The sequence below is a fragment of the Platichthys flesus genome, chromosome 2 (genome assembly GCF_949316205.1).
Source record: "Platichthys flesus chromosome 2, fPlaFle2.1, whole genome shotgun sequence".
Classification (NCBI taxonomy): domain Eukaryota; kingdom Metazoa; phylum Chordata; class Actinopteri; order Pleuronectiformes; family Pleuronectidae; genus Platichthys; species Platichthys flesus.
In genome coordinates this window covers 4,631,011-4,649,684 of record NC_084946.1, presented here as the reverse complement: position 1 = coordinate 4,649,684, position 18,674 = coordinate 4,631,011, and the positions used below count along the sequence as shown (strand labels likewise).

Sequence of the window (18,674 nt, the reverse complement as noted above, 5' to 3'; positions counted from 1 at the left end):
TGTGGAAGTATGACATAAAGGTTTCAAAAGCCTTTCTAACCATAACTTGGATGAAACAATGGGTAGAACAAGCTGCTTGGTAATCATAAGAACTCTCAAAAAATTTAGAGGCTGGCAATCAGGAAGGACTGAAAAAGCTTTTTGGATGATAGGTGAGTCACAAGCAGCACAACTGTACACTTGGAGAACTTCTGATGAAATCATGATTTGAATGACTGAGAATCTTCACAGATTTTCACCATATATGTCACTCAAATATACATTTGTTTCTCACTACTTAGCTTCTATACCAGTAGCTTTACATGCCGAAATAGCTCAGTTGGGAGAGAGTTAGACTGAAGCTCTAAAGGTCCCTAGTTCCATCCCGGGTTTCGGCAGATGCAAAAGCTGTAGTTTTAAAGCTATGAACTTAGAAATTTTCATCTTTAGGCAGTGCTTCTCCCAACCACACCCTAACTTCAGTTACCCTAATAATAGAGATGATAGATATGTGGATGTATGACGTTAAGGTATCAACAGCCTTTCAAACCATGACTTTGAGGAACCTGTAGGTACAACAAGCTCCGTGGTTAACACTCTCGAATCAGCAAGAGACTCTAAGGCAGTTAGGACAAAAAAGGCTTCTTGATTAGACGTGAGTCACAAGCAAGTCCCCTGTACACTTGGAGAACTTCTGATGAAATCATGAGTTGGATGACTGAGAATTTTCACAGATTTTCACCACATATGTAACTCAAATAAACATTTGTTTATCACTACTTAGCTTCTATACCAGTAGTTTTACATGCCAAAATAGCTCAGTTGGGAGAGTGTTAGACTGAAGCTCTGAAGGTCCCTGGTTTGATCCCGAACCAAAAGCTGTAGTTTTAAGCTATGAAATTTTCATCTTTAGGCAGTGCTTCTCCCAACCACACCCTAAATTCAGTTACCCTAATAATAGAGATGATAGAAATGTGGATGTATGATGTAAAGGTATCGACAGCCTTCAAACCATGACTTTGAGGAACCTGTAGGTAAAACAAGCTGCGTGGTAAACATAAGAACTCTCGAAACAGCAAGAGACTCTTAGGCAGTAAGGACGAAAAATGCTTCTTGATGAGAGGTGAGTCACAAGCAAGTCCCCTGTACACTTGTACGACTGTTGAAGAAACCATGATTTGGATGACTAAGAATCTTTACAAATTTCCAACAGACATATCAGTCAAAAATATATTTGTTTCTCACTCGTTGGCCTCCATAGCAGTAGTTTTACATGCCGAAATAGCTCAGTTGGGAGAGCGTTAGACTGAAGATCTAAAGGTCCCTGGTTCGATCCCGGGTTTCGGCAGATATGAAGGCATATTTCTCAAGGTTGGAAGTTAGAGATCTACATCTTTAGTGCTCTTCCAAACCGCATCCCAACTTCAGTTGATTATAGAAATGTGGAAGTATGACATAAAGGTATCAAGACCCTTTTGCCATAATAGCTCAGTTGGGAGAGCGTTAGACTGAATCTCTAAAGGTCCCAGGTTCAATCCCGGGTTTTGGCAGATGCAAAAGCTGTAGTTTTAAAGCTATGCAATTAGAAATTTTCATCTTTAGGCAATGCTTCTCCCAACCACACCCTAAATTCAGTTACCCTATTAATAGAGATGATAGAAACGTGGAAGTATAACCAAAAGCTATCAAAAGCCTTTCACACCATGACGTGGAGGAACCAGTGCGTACAACAAGCTGCCTGGTAAACATAACAACTCTCCAAAGAGCAAGAGGCTCTTAGGCAGTTTTAGGCTGCAAGGTGAACCATGAAAAGTCTTTTAGAAAATGATTTACACTCCACAGTCTGGCCTCTACACAATCTTTAGTTCATAAAAAAGAACGACTCATGCAAAGCTACCCAACAAAAAGTTTGTCGCTGAAATTCCAGTCGATTGTCGGTGCGTCTATGATTTATGCAGAACTACTTTCTTCAGAGCGTAATAAGATTTTGGCCGCGAGTGGTGGCACGGTTCGACATGTGATCATGTTACACCAATGAGGTAGCTGCTCTTTGTCAACAAACTGGCAAGATGACGGCCACCATGACTTCATGGAGCAGTACGGACGACGAAGAAATTACAACAGAGTGGAATAAATTGAAAAGCAAACATTGTTATATGCATATAACTTCAGTCAAGCACGAGGAGGTAAGTTATTTCACCACTACTCGATGGAAAACGTTCAGGACAAGCCTACAAAAGTGGCTCGGATTGAAGGGGCAGTGTCGGGACGTGGCTGAGAACTTCAAACACTGTGTTGATGTGGAGTTTGACAATATTCCAGAGGATGCTGGCTTCCCTCTCACGTGCTACCGTAGATTTACAGACAACAGCGCCATCGCAAAGGTGGAAAGACGTCTCGCACGTGAGAGACAAGAAGCTTCGGTAGACCACCAGGCCATTCCATCGACTTCTAGCAGCATGACTCCAACAAAGAAACTGCGATCCAGTTCAGGGCTGCCACTCGCAGGCTCTGGCCCCGTCCTTCCTGCCCTGTGCATTATTTGCAAAAAGAAGGAGAAGTTAATCAACCGAGCAGGCAAATGACAAAGGGATCCTCTTTCTCAAAGGCTGAAACATTAACAGCAGGTAAACAAACACACACATACACTGTGGTAGAGTGACTGAAAGGTATAATTATTTGCGAGAGATATGTCAACAAATTCATTGAGCTATCCTTTTTGTTTCGTTCAGGCCAATTGCAGAAAGCTGCTGAGTTGAAGGAAGACCAAAGTATTCTGACACATATAAAATACAAAGACTGTGTGGCTCTGGAGGTGCAGTACCACAAAGGCTGTTACATCAGTACACCAGGTTTTTGACGAGGCCTGAAAAACCAGAGAAAGAAGAGTAAGTTATTTATTATATTGTATTTCAAGGAGCTAATAACTTAACATGATATAAGTAAACATTCAATCTGCATTCTGTTGTATGTGCACACAATCACAACACTTTTTAATTGCTTTACTTCTCATTCATATGTGTTTTAGGAATGAGCCCATGTTTGATGTCAGCTATAAGATATTCTGTGAGAGGATCATTCGCCACAGGCTGCTGGTCAACCAAGAGGTGCTGAGAATGGGCCAGCTGAGGAAGGCCTTCATTGAACTGGTGAAAGCAAATGAAGGTCTTGATGCTTCAGACTACAGGTAACTGCAATGCATTTTTCTCTCGAGTCTTATTATTTGTCATGTGCAAGGCCAGCTTTACACAAAATGTGTGTGACAGGCCTGTTTGGAGAAAGAGTTTTTAAGTCTTGCTGTTTGCACAGACATGTACCAGTTGGCAACAAGGACAACAGCTGATGTGTAGTGTGTGTCTGTGGTGTGGTTTGTGATGTTGTGTGCCTTTCTTGGGCATCATTTGTGTTAAATGTGCTGTATGGAAGACAGGTTCTAGCCTGTAATGTCTTGTACCATCTCCGGCACTCTCTGCTTTTGATGGTACTCCTGTGACTCTTAATTTTCACTGTTTTGTTGTGTTGCAGACAGGATATGTTGAAGAAGAGGCTGACTCGTGATTTCCCCCAGCTGGTGTTTCACATCCCCACCAAGCGCAACATCTGCAAGCTGGTTTTTGCAGAGACTCTGTCAACAGATAGAATCGTGGACATGCTACCTTATTCGTCAGGTGGGGAAACCACACTGTCTAGTGAGTTGAGCCAGACAGACAGCGAGACTGAAAAAGGGACAACAAATTGTCAAACAACACAAGAGGACGTAAGGACATTATATACAGCAGCGTTCTTCTTAAAAGGACATCTTAGTGAGACTCCTGGCATGTCATGCCCATGGCCTCCAACTTCTGAAAATTTGAATGTCACTGAGGCACAAACTGTTGTTACCCTTGCACTATACAATCTAGTTAGCTGGATTATAGGCGCCACTGAGGAGCCAACACTGGATCATTATGTCAACATTGCTGACGACTTGCATTTGAAAGTGTTGTCTGTTTGTCAAGATATTGTGTACCTTGCTTCCAGGGGCCGTAAACAGACACCTAAGTCCTTGACTTTAGGTTTAACCGTTCAACATTTAACAGGGTCGTCACGCATTGTGTCACTGCTTAACAGACTGGGAACTGTCATGGGACACAGTTTTGAGTCTAGACACTAGCCTTGCCCAACTGACACTAGTAGAAGGTGGAGACAAAATACCAAAGGGATTCTCAAAGAGGGCACCCACAACACTTGTGTGGGATAACATTGACTTTGGGGAGGAGACTCTATCAGGTCGTGGAACTACTCACCATACAAATGGAATTATGCTCCAGAGTTTGGCCATCGAACATATGTCCACAGCAATCAGACAGCCACTGAGGAAGGGAGTTTCCTCATTCAAAGCCCACCCCCAAATGCCTATAGAACCGTACCATCAGTCCAAAAGGCAAGGGCCACAGATGTTTTTGTGAAGTCCACATATACGGATAGAATTGCAATCCCAAGCTGGACAGGGTTCCTTACATTGCTTCAAGGTGAAAATACTCTGCAGAAGTCAGCATTGCATCTTCCAGTATTTGAGGCCTCACCAACAGAGATGTCAACAGTGAACACTATCCTGAAGCGAAGTGTCCAGATTGCTGACCAGCTAGAACTGGATCATATATTTTTAGTGTTTGACCAGGACATATATGCCAAGGCACAGCAAATACGCTGGAAGAATGATGGCTTTACAAAATGTTTAGTGATTAGATTAGGCGAATTCCATACATGCATGTCCAGCTCACGTTTCAAATAGATTCTCTCCACTCAGCGAGGCACCCGCTGATAAACAAACTCTGATTATTGGCGACTCGGTTCTGAGAAACGTCAGGTTAGCGACACCAGCGACCATAGTTAATTGTATCCCAGGGGCCAGAGCCGGCGACATCGAATCTAAACTTAAGTTAATGGCCAAATCTAAAAAAGGTAAATACAATAAAATCGTAATTCACGTCGGCAGCAACGACTCCCGGCTTCGTATGTCGGAGGTCACTAAATTGAATGTTGAGTCGGTGTGTGCTTTTGCTAAAACGGTGTCGGACACAGTAGTTTTCTCTGGCCCGCTCCCTAATACAACAGGTGATGACATGTTTAGCCGCATGTTGTCTTTTAACCGCTGGCTGTCGAGGTGGTGTCCTGTAAACGGCGTGGGCTTTATAGATAATTGGCTAACTTTTTTGAGAAAACCTGGTCTTGTTAGGAGAGACGGCGTTCATCCCACTTGGGATGGAGCAGCTCTCTTATCTAGGAATATTACTAAGTCTATAACATGACAACCCATAGTTGGGACCAGGAATCAGAGCTGCAGTGCTAAACACTTCTCTGTGCTCCCTCTGGATCAGTCACAAAACCCCATAGAGATTGTGTCTGTTCACCGTCCGATTAAATTATTGAAATTAAACAATAATAGAGCGAGAACTCCACACAAAAATTTAATACAAATTAAAACAACCTCTGAAACAATACAGGAAACCCAGACTTTTAAATGTGGTCTTTTAAACATTAGATCACTGGAAAAAAAGGCTCTTTTAGTTAATGAAATAGTCTCTGATTACAACATAGATTTATTGTCCCTCACTGAGACGTGGCTGCATCCTGATGATTATGTCAGTCTAAATGAATCTACTCCCCCCAGTCATATCAATTCACAGGTTCCTAGAGAAATTGGGCGAGGAGGTGGAGTTGCTGCTATTTTTAACTCCAGTCTATCAATTAATCCTAAACCTAAACTCAGCTACAAGTCATTTGAATGTCTGGTTCTTAGTCTTCCACGCCAATCCAGGAACCACCAACAGCCAATCATATTTGCCGTAGTTTACCGTGCTCCCAGGGCTTATACTGAATTTTTAAAGGAATTCCCTGAGTTTTTATCAAACTTAGTCCTAAAGACCGATAAAATTATTATTGTTGGTGACTTTAATATTCATGTTGATAATAATAAAGATTGCCTTAGCGTAGCATTTATTTCAATACTAGACTCTATTGGTTTCAGTCAGTGTGTGCACAAACCTACTCATTGTGGTAACCACACACTTGACCTTGTATTATCGTACGTTCGCAATTGAAAATTTAACAGTACTTCCGCGCAATCCAGTTCTATCAGACCATAATTTAATAACCTTTGATTTTTCAATAACTGAATATATGCCACTAATAAAAAATTCATTTTCTAGATGTCTACCTGATAGTGCTGTAGCTAAATTTAAGGAAATAATCCCAATTACATTTAAACCCGTATTAGCAGTAGATATAAACAACAAATTCTTTAAAACCCTGGGCTCCATTGAGATCGACCACCTCGTCGATAGCTCTGCAGACTCATTACGATTAACATTAGACTCAATAGCGCCTCTAAAAAAGAAAAATGTCAAACATAGTAAATTAGCTCCGTGGTATAATTCCCAGACAAATGAGTTAAAACAATTATCAAGAAAACTAGAAAGGAAGTGGCGCTCCAGCAACAATGTTGAAAACCTCATAGACTGGAAGAATAGTGTTAAAGAATATAAAAAGGCTCTCCACAAAGTAAGAGCCGCCTACTATTCAAAACTAATAGAAGAGAATAAAAATAACCCCAGGTTTCTCTTCTGCACTGTAGCCAGGCTGACAGAGAGTCACACCTCCACCGAACCCAGTATTCCTCCATCCCTAAATAGCAATATCTTTATGACCTTTTTTAATGATAAAATTCAAACTATTAGAAATAAAATCAACCATCTCCTGCCCTCAATTGGCACTAATACCCTCCCAACAACAGAGATCTCAGAAACGGCTGAGAATCCTACCCATTACTTAGACAGCTTCTCTCTGATCACCCGTGATCAGTTTACCAAATTAATCTCAGGTTCTAAACCAACAACCTGTATCTTAGATCCCATTCCTACCAACTTACTTAAAGACATTCTGCCCCTAATTGATAGTTCGTTACTTAACATTATCAATCTGTCATTATCATCAGGTTATGTACCACAGTCTTTTAAAATAGCTGTCATCAAACCCCTACTCAAAAAACCCACCCTAGACCCAGAGGTTTTAGCCAATTACAGACCAATATCTAACCTCTCCTTCATTTCTAAAATCTTAGAAAAAGTGGTAGCCAATCAGCTGTGTGAGTTTCTCCAGGAAAATAATATATATGAAGACTTTCAATCGGGGTTTAGAGCCAATCACAGTACAGAGACAGCCTTGGCAAAAGTCACTAATGACCTTTTAATAGCCTCAGATCAGGGACTTGTGTCTGTCCTCGTTCTGTTAGATCTCAGTGCAGCATTCGACACAATTGACCATCAAATTTTATTACAAAGACTAAAACAGTTAATTAACATTAATGGAACCGCCCTTAACTGGTTTAAATCGTATTTTTCTGATCGCTCCCAATTTGTGCAAATTAATGATGAGTCATCTGTGCGCACCAAAGTTAATCATGGTGTGCCACAGGGCTCTGTGCTCGGCCCAATTTTATTCTCATTATATATGCTTCCACTAGGAAACATTATCAGGACACACTCGGTAAATTTCCACTGCTATGCGGATGACACCCAGTTATATTTGTCAATAAAACCTGAACAAAGTAATCAATTAACTAAACTTCGAACATGTCTCAAGGACATAAAAACCTGGATGACCCGCAATTTTCTCTTATTAAACTCAGACAAAACAGAGGTTATAATACTTGGCCCCAAACACCTTAGAGATGCATTATCTAATGATATAGCTGCGCTAGACGACATTGCCCTTGCTTCCAATGAAACAGTCAGGAACTTGGGAGTGATCTTCGATCCTGATTTATCCTTTAATAGTCACTTAAAACAAATTTCTACGACCGCTTTTTTCCACTTGCGTAATATTTCAAAAATTAGACATGTCCTTTCACAAAAAGATGCAGAAAAACTAGTCCACGCCTTTGTTACATCGAGACTGGACTATTGTAATTCATTATTATCAGGCTCCAGCAGGAAGTCGTTAAAGACTCTACAGCTTGTCCAAAATGCTGCAGCACGTGTCCTGACGAGAACAAAGAGAAGAGAGCACATTTCTCCAATATTAGCATCGCTACACTGGCTTCCAGTTAAATCTAGAATAGAATTTAAAATTCTCCTCCTCACCTTCAAGGCCCTTAATAATATAGCGCCTTTATACCTTAAAGAGCTGTTAATACCTTATAAACCCACTAGAGCACTCCGCTCCCAGAATTCAAGCCTACTTGTCGTCCCTAAATTCTCTAAAAGTAGAGTAGGAGCCAGAGCTTTTAGCCATCAAGCCCCTCGGCTGTGGAATAATCTACCACTTTCAGTTCGGGAGGCAGTCACCATCTGTTCGTTTAAAAGTAGGCTCAAAACCTTCCTTTTTGATAAAGCTTATAGTTAGAGCTAATTAGTGCGCCAGAACGTTACTTGTTCTATTTTATGACACATGACACACGGAGCTTCTCTTTCCAGCTTCTCCTTCCTCTTCTCCATCCCTATCCCCCTTCCCCGGAATCCCTTTGCTTTATCACCCGCAGATCCAGGGCCTCTGTGGCCGCACCATGGATTACGGTTTGTGGATCGCGCACCGGGGGTCGCGGTGTTGGATCCAGTGTGGCGGATTCTGAGTCATGTGGGCTGATCGTGGTGCTGGTGGCGGACCCTGTGTCGCGTTGGCATTGGGCACGGGCGGTGGACCAGGACCGCAGTGGTGGCTTGTGATGGGTCCTCCTGGTGGGCGGCGGTGGACGGTGACTGAGGACTGAAGTGGCGTCTGGTCTGGATGGTGGATCGTGGTCTAGATGGTTGCTGAGCATGGACTGTGCTTCATCAATGCTGCTAGAGACTTTGATTATTGATGATGTTCTCCTGCACGTGGCATCTATTGCACTTCTGTCCGTCCTGGGAGAGGGATCCCTCACATGTGGCTCTCTCTGAGGTTTCTACATATTTTTACCCTGTTAAAAAGGGTTTTTTGTAGTTTTTCCTTACTCTTGCTGAGGGTTAAGGACAGAGGATGTCACACCCTGTTAAAGCCCTATGAGATGAATTGTAATTTGTGAATATGGGCTATACAAATAAAATTTGATTGATTGATTGATTGATGTCCTACCTGAGTATTTTAGGCAAAAGGTTTGGAGATGCAGGACTGCAAGACATCCTCATTGAATCAGAAGTTGTTGCCCCAGGATCCATCAATGGGGTAATAAATGGTCATCACTACAATCGTAGCATGAGGGCTCACAAACTTCTCTATGAGAGTCTGCAGCGCATCAGGTTTCTCAGCTTCTTGGACTCCTTGCCACCACAAGAGAGAGGTGTGTGCATGGATGTCATCACTGACATGAAATATGTCTTTTCAGATAGATTGTTGGATGTTTTGAGTGCAGATCAGAGGTTTGATAGTATGTGTTCCAAATATGCATGAAAGAGCCGCTATAGCAAGACAGTGTGAATCAATGGCAGGGATATCTCCTGAGCTACGGAGACGAAAAGACCTTGACAAGACACGCATCAATGCTGATGAAAAGGCTGTGAGCAGAATCATTTCCACCATTGATTCCATGCTCAACCCTTTTGATGTATACCAAGACGGCATTGTGTGTCTTAGCTCTGGAAGAGTAGCAACAGAAGAAACTATGAAGGATTTGCTTGTTGCCTCATAAAAGGGTGAATGTGCCATAAAAGAATTTATGGAGCAGAGACTGTTATCCAAATCAGTTGACATATTTGCCCCCATTAAATCAAAAAAAAACTCAAGACCTTCAGTGATCAGATAAGCCAAAAAAAAAAATCTGCAGCAGGCAAGGAAGTGATTCTGCGTGCTGACAAGAAGTTATTTTCCAGGCTCCTCATCCTTGGTCAGAGCAGAAAAATTGAAATGAAGGAAATGCTGTCATACTCCTTGGGAAGTGTGTCATATCCTCTAGCAAGTGCTGATGGTTTACTTGCCAAAACAAATAAATCAGCTCTCATGGATCTATTAGAGAACAAAGGTGGAGACTGCTTGGTTGACCAAGTTCCAAGAGATGGTGCCATTCTTTTTGATGGTATGGCAGTCATACAGGCCATGCGATCCAGACCAGGTACATTTGGAGAGCTTGCAGAGACCATATTGTGGAACATACTCCACCTCGCTTTGCAGCACAAGTGTACACGCATTGACTTTGTCACTGACCGGTATCCACTCATCAGTATCAAAAGCCTAGAACGGTCACGTAGAGCTGATGCAGGGTCACAGCGCATGCAAATCTTTGGCCCGGATCAAAGGACCCCAACCCAATGGAAAAAATTTCTCTCTGAAGGAACAAATAAGGAAGCACTTGCCGAATTCCTGTATGTTGCATGGAAAAATGCAGACCTTACAAGAGTGGGCAAAAACCTCTGCTTGTACATCGCACATAAAGGTCAATGACACTGTGTGACTGTTAAGGAGGGTGTACAGTCTGTTCGTGTTGTTGAAGACCTGCAGTGTGATCATGAAGAATGTGACACAAGGTTTTTTTTACATGCACAACATGCTGCACGGGAGCATAAAGCTGTTATAATCAAGAGCTCTGACACTGATGTGGCAGTCATTGCTGTAAGTGTGCAGATTTGCCATGCAGCTTATATGTTTTCACAGGGACTGGCAACAGGACACGTATCATTGACATAACCAAGGTGTCATCAGCTCTCGGAACCGGTGTTTGTTCAGCCTTGATTGGAATTCACACATTCTCTGGATGTGACTCCACAACTGCCTTTTATGGCAAAGGAAAAAGAAAGACATTTTCTGTTGCATGTGAGAAAGATGAGTACCTTAATGCTTTTAAAAGTTTAGGTACTAACTTTAACTTGGAGCAGTCAACATTTGCAATTCTTTGCCAGTATGTATGCCACTTATATGATCAGCCAGCTGCCGAAAATGTAAATGACGCTAGGTATAAGGCTTTCTGTATGGCATCATCGGCCTTGCCAGAATTTTGCATTCCCCCTACTACTGATGCCCTCCATCAGCACTGCAAAAGTGCAAACCACCAGCCTGCAATAATGAGGTCCTGTCTCAAACAAAATATAAGTGCTCCATCACCTGCTGGATATGGTTGGCAAATAGAGGAAGGGTCCTTGCAAGTCACCTGGATGACCAGAAATCCGGCCCCTGACAGTGTTTTGAATGTGATACACTGCGGCTGCAAAAGTGCCTGTGAGACAGGCAGATGTCCCTGTTTTTCTGCAGGACTGTGCACAGACTTATGTCGTTGTTGTAATTGTGCCAACACAAAAGAAACTGAGGAGCTGGAAGATAACTCTCCTGACACTGACAGTGAGGACTGAGCGCCTTGTGCTGTTTCCACCTCAAAGCCATCACTGACCCTCTCCTGGACCCCCTGTAGTTTGCCTACAGAGCCAAAAGGTCTGTGGACGATGCAGTCAACATGGCCCTCCACTTCATTCTCAAGCACTTGGACTCCTCAGGAACCTATGCCAGGATCCTGTTTTTGGACTTCAGCTCTGCCTTCAACACAATCATCCCTAATCGGCTACAGGAGAAGCTCTCCCAGCTAAGTGTATCTGACTCCTCCTGCAGGTGGATCACAGACTTCCTGTCTGACAGGAGGCAACGCGTGAGGCTGGGTAAGTTTGTCTCTGAATTCAAATCCATTCATTCACCTCTTCTCTTCTCCCTGTAAACAAACAGCTGCACCTCCAGTCACCAGACCGTCAAACTCCTTAAGTTTGTGGATGACACCACCCTCATCCAGATTGACCATGTAGTACTTATTGTGTTTTTATGTTTTATGTTCAATGTAGTCACCTTTTTTACCAAAGAAAATTCCAGGCAGGTGTAAACCTACTTGGCAATTGATTCTGATTCCTAGTGTCCTTAATCTGTTATTCTTTATTCTGTGTTGTACAGTTTTATATATCATGTTTCATTTTTTTAATAAAGATTGTTTTTATGGTTGATCAGTGTTGTTTTAATTTGTGGAAGAAGGAATTGATGACTAAATGAATGAATAAATGAACCAACAAATGGTAATTGGTATAAGTACAATTACTGTCTTTTATTGTTACAAGGAAGGAGGATTATTTGTCACATACATACAAATACTAACGTAAAGCATGTAGTGAAATTTCGTTTAGTGTTAAGCTTTTTCCGTGCAAGTGTTAAGAAAGAAAGAGCAAGAAATATTTTTCATAAACAGCAAGAGGGAGTATAAAGTGCAGCGTGTGTACAGTCCATGTGCAAGTGTGAAAAAAAATGTAATTGCAGTTTATATAGTCATTGTATGTTTTCAGGATACAGAATGCTTGAAGAAAGAAGCCTCTCCTCAGTCTCTCTGTTGAGTCAGGACACTGTCCACAGCTGATGGGTGATGATACTTCCTCAGCTGAAGTAGGAAGTACAGTCGTTGCCTTGATTTTTTTTCAGTGTGAGCTGGGTGTTCACAGTCCATGTTAGATCGTCAGTAAGGTGTATACCCAGGTAATTCAAACTTGATCTAAATGACTTAACATAAACATAACATTATCGTATATTTGCCTCATTGTTCTTCTTGGACGCGGCTATGTATACAGCATTGTTTAGTCTCCATTAGGCCCATTTTTTAGGATGTTTGGGGTGTTTTCCTCTATATAGTTAACGTTGAATCTAACCATGGGAGCCGCCATCTTGCCGTTCTGTTGACATGAAGCAGCTACCTCTTTGGTGTAGAACGATCACGTGTCGAACCGTGCCACCACTCGCGACCAAAATCGTATTATGCTCTGACGAAAGTAGTTCTGCATAAATCATAGACGCACCGACAATCGACTGGAATATCGGCAACAAACTTTTTTTTGTAAGCTTAGCACGACTCAATCTTTTTTATGAGCTAAAGATTGTGTAGATGCCAGACTGTGGAGCGGGATGAAACGATAACAGGGTTCACCTTGCGGCCTATTAGTACGAAAAAGGCTTTTGGATGATAGGTGAGTCACAAGCAAGTCCACTGTACAAGCAAGTCCACTGTACACTCATGGTCACTTTTGAAGAGACCATGATTTGGATGACTGAAAATCTTCAAAGATTTTCAACAGATATATCAGTTCAATATGCATTTGTTTCTCATAACTTAGCCTCCATACCAGTACTTCCACATTCTGATGCTCGGTTTGAACTTCAGCCAGTCATTTTCACCACGTCTAGATTCCTAAATGCATTGAGTTGCTGCCATGTGATTGGCTGATAAGCTATTTGTGTTAACAAGCAATAGAAAAGGTTTGCCTAATAAAGTGGTTGGGGAGTGTATAAACTACCTACGTGAAAGGTAATAAAGTCAATCCCGTTTCATTCTCTGAAATATATTGAACATTAAATTGGTGCAAAATAATGATCATAGTTAACTTTTACAATATCCGGAAGAAAGCTACAACCAGCATTAAACCCATAATGTAAGTCTTGGACCCCACACTTGTAACACTGGGCAGCCACCCAACTGAGCGAGAGGAGTTGCACAGTTTATTAAGATGGTGTCTGGCCAGCTCCAGTCCTCTCTGGGTGTTTGTGGATGTTAAGAGACTTTCAACATCAATAAAAGGGAACAGAGTGCATGAAGAGCATAACAAGGTATCCGGTGAGAATCAGCAGGCCTGAGGACATCAGACTCATGAATAATAAACAGAACCGAACAACTTATCGAGAATGTTTCCGATCTGTCTTTAAAATCCCCCTTTTTTATCTTTAGTTACCCGTTTGACAAAGAGAACTGGCAGCCTTGCTACAGTGCTATTTTCACCTATTATAAATACATAATGACCACAATTGACCAGGAAATAAAAACCAGTGGAAGAGCACATTGAAAAACAAAGTGCCAAAAAAAATTTTGAAATCATGATTCTGGTCTTTTTTGCAACCACTGACTGGAAAAATTATTTAAACAGACTGTGAAATGAGATGTTGACTGAGTGTAAAAAAAAAATACTCAAACATTGACTTTCAGAGATGAAAAAAAAACACTAAACCCATGAAAAGTGATGGTTACCAATTAAATAATACTGAAAATATATTGTTTTTACTTTTGGACGAACATCAATATAAAGTTTGTTTTGGGGGGAAGATGAGACAATTCTTATCCAGAGAGCATACATTGCAAAGAAAAGTTTAAATTTCAAGTTCTTTTTAGAGGTTTCATTACTTGCCCATAAAGTTTGAGTAACAAAATGGAAAACAAAAATATATTTGAGTGACATTTTTTTTAATAGATTGAAACAAAGCTAACCAGGTGATTTTCACTATATGATATTTCTTATGATGTCCAGCTAACAGAGGTTTTAGAATAAAGCCCAATTCATGATTCTGCTTTGTAGCATAAGCGTAGACGTGTTCCCTACGCAGAGCCCTACGCCATACCCTGACGAACACCTCCCCAAAAATGTAACCATATATCGAGGTGATGCAAACCGCAAAAGTTGTGATTGGTAAACGTGGAAGCATTGCATTTCTGACAGACTCGCCTTTTTCAGTTTTTTTTTTCTCTTCAACATCTATCAGCTCCAACACTGTCTGCTTAGTACTACTTCCACTGTTCTAAAGAAAACAGAAAACGGAAGACACTCAACACCAGCATAGAAACTCTACTGCTAATAGCTTTTAAGCGGTGTAATTGCATAATGACTCACATTCACTTATGCACAACCATGAATGCTTGGCCTCTAGCGTAGGCTATGTGCATACCTACAGCGTAGCTTGGATGCAGAAGCATGTCTCAGACTTAAGATGAGAGAATAAAGAACATTATTTTAAGGCTAAAATAATAAAGTAACAATACTTATCTAAATGACTGTACTGTTTGTCACAAATCCAGGAAAATATCCTGACATGTAGTAAATGCTGAACGTGCACAGCTATGATTGATATTGGTTGGTATTATTTTTATCCTCTGAGAATGGTATTACGTTTAAGGGCTTTTTGAAACAAGATACATTTTTTAAATTATGATCAAGTCACATGTTATTGATATTTAAAACATCTGCATCCAATCAATGAAAGTTCACACCAGCCACACAATTTTTTCAAGCAAAATTTAAAAAAAATTTCAGACCAAGGTCAATTCGTCCAAGATTTTCTTCCAAGATCAAATCTTAACATTCAGAATGCATGTTGTTGACAATTTTACATTTTTTAGCAGTTTTAGTGGTAGTGGTATTAGTACAACTAGCTCTACAATCCAGTCTGACATAAATTATTTGAGAATTTTTTAAGATATATTTTTCTTTAGCCATTCCGTTATTTTTGCCTTTAAACAGATAGTGTGTGGCTGAATTGAAGCTAGAATAGAGTAAGTGTGAAGTCAAATTGGAAAATCCCCGCTGGATATGAAGGGGTTAATATGCAGCGCCGACTGACAGCTGGGGGAATCCCTCCTCAGAGCGTTACCTGGGAAATCCGCGTCATTGCGTTACCTGACTGGAAAGGACAGAAAGGGGAAGAGAGACTCTTTCAGGAAACGCCAGGGGCAAACAAATCAGACAGCGTTCTGTCCAGCAGCAGCAGCAAAGCTGCGCTAGAAAACGTGGAAAAAGCAGCGCTGGTACAGCCATAAAAAGTCGGCCGGTAAGAGAAAGATTTTGTTAGCGTAAGGATTGTAAAGTTGCGCAATCGCTTGTAGCGCACGTTAAAACGTGCGTTTAAGCGTGGACAATTGTTTGGTGTTTGATGCCACATGATTGTTTGACTGCAAATTGTTTGAAAACAAATGGGGTTTATATTTTGATCTGTAGATTGATAGAAATGATCTGAATACTGCTAAAGTTATTTCTATTTGACTTTATTGATCTATTTATATTTACATTTCAAATGAGTGATTATATATATATATATAAAAACCCAGTTAAGATGAATTTGTGCATTTAAAGATTAATTGATATTTAAAGCAGTTAAAAATGGTTTCATATATTTAAAACAGAATTCATGAAAATATGCTCAGACATTGAAAACTATTAATAATATTTATATTTATATTTATATATTTATATTTATAAGTATTTAAATGCATATATGAAAAACATGTTTGTATTTACTATTTCATTCTGCACTGCATTTACTGTAGTTATTTTTGGTTTCTTTAAAGGTTTTTTACCTTGCAGTATACCTAGCAGTTTACCACTTGCAACCCACTTACAACTGTACCCACAATACCTACCTGCTACAACTTACCTGTACCTGTGAAAATACAAAAAGAAAAGTAAAGAGGAGTTAAAGAAGGAAAACGGTGTGGTCATTGCATGAGTGGAACCCAGTTAAACCTCCTACGGTCTGTACCAATCCCTTTCAAGCAGGGAAGCTGCACAAACACTAGATAGCTTGACAGTAAAAAACCGCTGTAAGCTGGAACAGCAAGACAGTGGAAAAAAAAAAAGGGACTGTAAGCTGGAACAGTGAAAACAGTGACCAGGAAAAAATAAAAGCACCCTGCAAACAGCAGGTGGACCCAAAACATCCAACATGGCTGAAACCATTGAGCAGCTCAAAAGTGAGCGGACAGTAGCCAAACGATCCTTCACACGACTAAGGAACAATATCATCAGAACTCACGACAGCATGTCAGAAGACCAGCTCCGAGATAGCTTCAGTAAAATCACCATTGCAGCCGAGAAAGTCATGGAAACCAATGACGAAGTCATGGCAGGTGTCATTGAAGAAGAGGAGGTAAAGCTGGATGAAGGAGGATCAGTTAAGCTGACCGAACAGCAAAGCGCTGACATAGCTAAGACCATCAGTGAATGTAATCAGAAGCTGAAGGAACTTGAAGAGCTACTTTGAAAAGCACTCTGGACAAAGTTTGGAGATGAACTGCGCACAGCTGTAGAACTAGCAGAAGCTGAAGCTGAGCGTGTTGGAAGAGTACATACCGACAGCAACCTTGACGCCTATGAATTTAGGCTCACTCACCTGAAAACACTTGTGGTTTCCGCAAAGAAAGCGCACTGCAAATGGCAGCAGTGGGTTCCGGTGGAAGACCAACGAGAGTTCCGTGGTCGGCTGAAAGAGCTGGAACACCAGTCAACCAGGCTGGTCTCTAGAAAGGCTGACTTCATAACGGCAAGACTACCGGAAAACACAACTGACACTGCCAGCAATCACAACTTTACTCCAACCATTAGGCTGAAACCCACAGCTCTCCCGAGATTCTCTGGCTACAAGCGTGATTTTCACAGGTGGAGAAGGGACTGGGAGTCGCTCCAAAAACAGGGAGAAGTAACAGGCTCCAAAGAAGTGAAAAAGATACAGTTACTCGACAGTCTCGATGACAAGTTCAAAAAAGACTTTCGCCTGACCACCTATAACACTGCAGATGACATTCTCCGCGTCTTGGAGAACCGCTATGGAAATCGAACGGCTATCGCCATTGAAATAGTGGAAGACCTACAGAAGATGCCATCTGTCAAAAGTAGTCAACCAAGGAAAATTGTGGAGTTGATTCAAGCCGTGGAGAAAGCACTCGGGGACCTGAGTGACCTCGGAGACACAGGCGCCATAAAGAATCCCCTTGTAACAAAAGCAATCAAGAGTAAACTCCCTGATTCCCTCAAAAAAGAGTGGCTTGTCTATGTAGCCGATCCAAATAATGGAGTAACGCCAGACAAACGGTTTGATCATCTCTTGGCATTCCTCCAGAAGCAAGAAGCTATCTATGAGGAGCTTGAGCAGCTACGAGATGAGGAGCCAAGTAAGCCAAGTTGGAGAGACAACAGGATTGAGCACGAAAAGTGCAAGAACCAAGTCTACAAAGTCAGCTGATGACCAAGGCTGTGTAGTCTGTGGTGATGCCAAACACAAGGGAAAATTCTACTTCTGCAAGCAATTCAAGTCTTCAGTAAAGAAGTTGGGAGCGTGTACAAGATGCCTTGAGGTTCACGATGACCGGTCATCCTGCAAACCTGGCTTTCTATGCAAAAATCAAGACTGCAGAGATGAAAACAGGCTGAGCATAACTTCTACCTCTGTCCTAAATCTTTGTCAAAGAAGTCTGACAAGTCGGAAAAGGATAAAGGCAGAAGGAAGTACACAGAGGGTCAAGAGGATTTCATCAAAAATCTCCCACCGACCTAGCAAAACAGTTCAGGGAGGTCTTCTCAAACGTTGCCTCCAGAGTCTTCACAACTTCAAATGACCAGCAAGGTCTACTTGAAAAAAACGGGATGCAGGAGCTTCCAGTGATCATGATGCTACTCGTCGTCACAGCTAACGCCGGAGAGAAAGTCGGAACACTTATCGACTTAGCATCTGACACCAATTACATCACTCACAGAGCAGCAAGCCGTCTGAATCTGAAGAGTGAAGACATCCTACTCATTGTCCATGGAGTAGCCGGAATGAAGGTCCAAGTAAAGACAAAGCGCTATCTCCTCAAAATCCGTGTATCCACTTCCAAGGACACACTGAGAGCACATCAATTGGTTTGCTATGGGCTTGAGAACATCGCAGATGTCCACAAAAGTGTAACACCTGGACAACTGCAGCCATTCTTCCAAGATGTACCTCTTGATGAGCTTGTGAGGCCCAAAGAGGTGGAGCTTCTCATTAGCCACAGAGAAGGCCGGCTAGCTCCACAGAGAGTCAAAGTTGTGGGGGACCTTGTACTGTGGGATGGACCCCTCGGGAAAACGGTTGGAGGAACCCACCCCAAACTGTGCGAGGAGGTTGAAGTGTCAGCCCACATGTCAAAGACACATTTTGCAAGATCA

General features: G+C 41.6%; 2 non-coding genes across 2 annotated transcripts; both read left to right on the top strand.

Annotated features, from left to right (window-relative positions):
- Positions 1-1,254: 1,254 nt before the first annotated feature.
- On the top strand, positions 1,255-1,327 carry trnaf-gaa (transfer RNA phenylalanine (anticodon GAA)). Its single transcript has one exon. It is a non-coding gene; the product is annotated as a tRNA-Phe (tRNA).
- A 129-nt stretch (positions 1,328-1,456) lies between these two features.
- On the top strand, positions 1,457-1,529 carry trnaf-gaa (transfer RNA phenylalanine (anticodon GAA)). Its single transcript has one exon. It is a non-coding gene; the product is annotated as a tRNA-Phe (tRNA).
- The last annotated feature ends 17,145 nt before the right edge of the window (positions 1,530-18,674 follow it).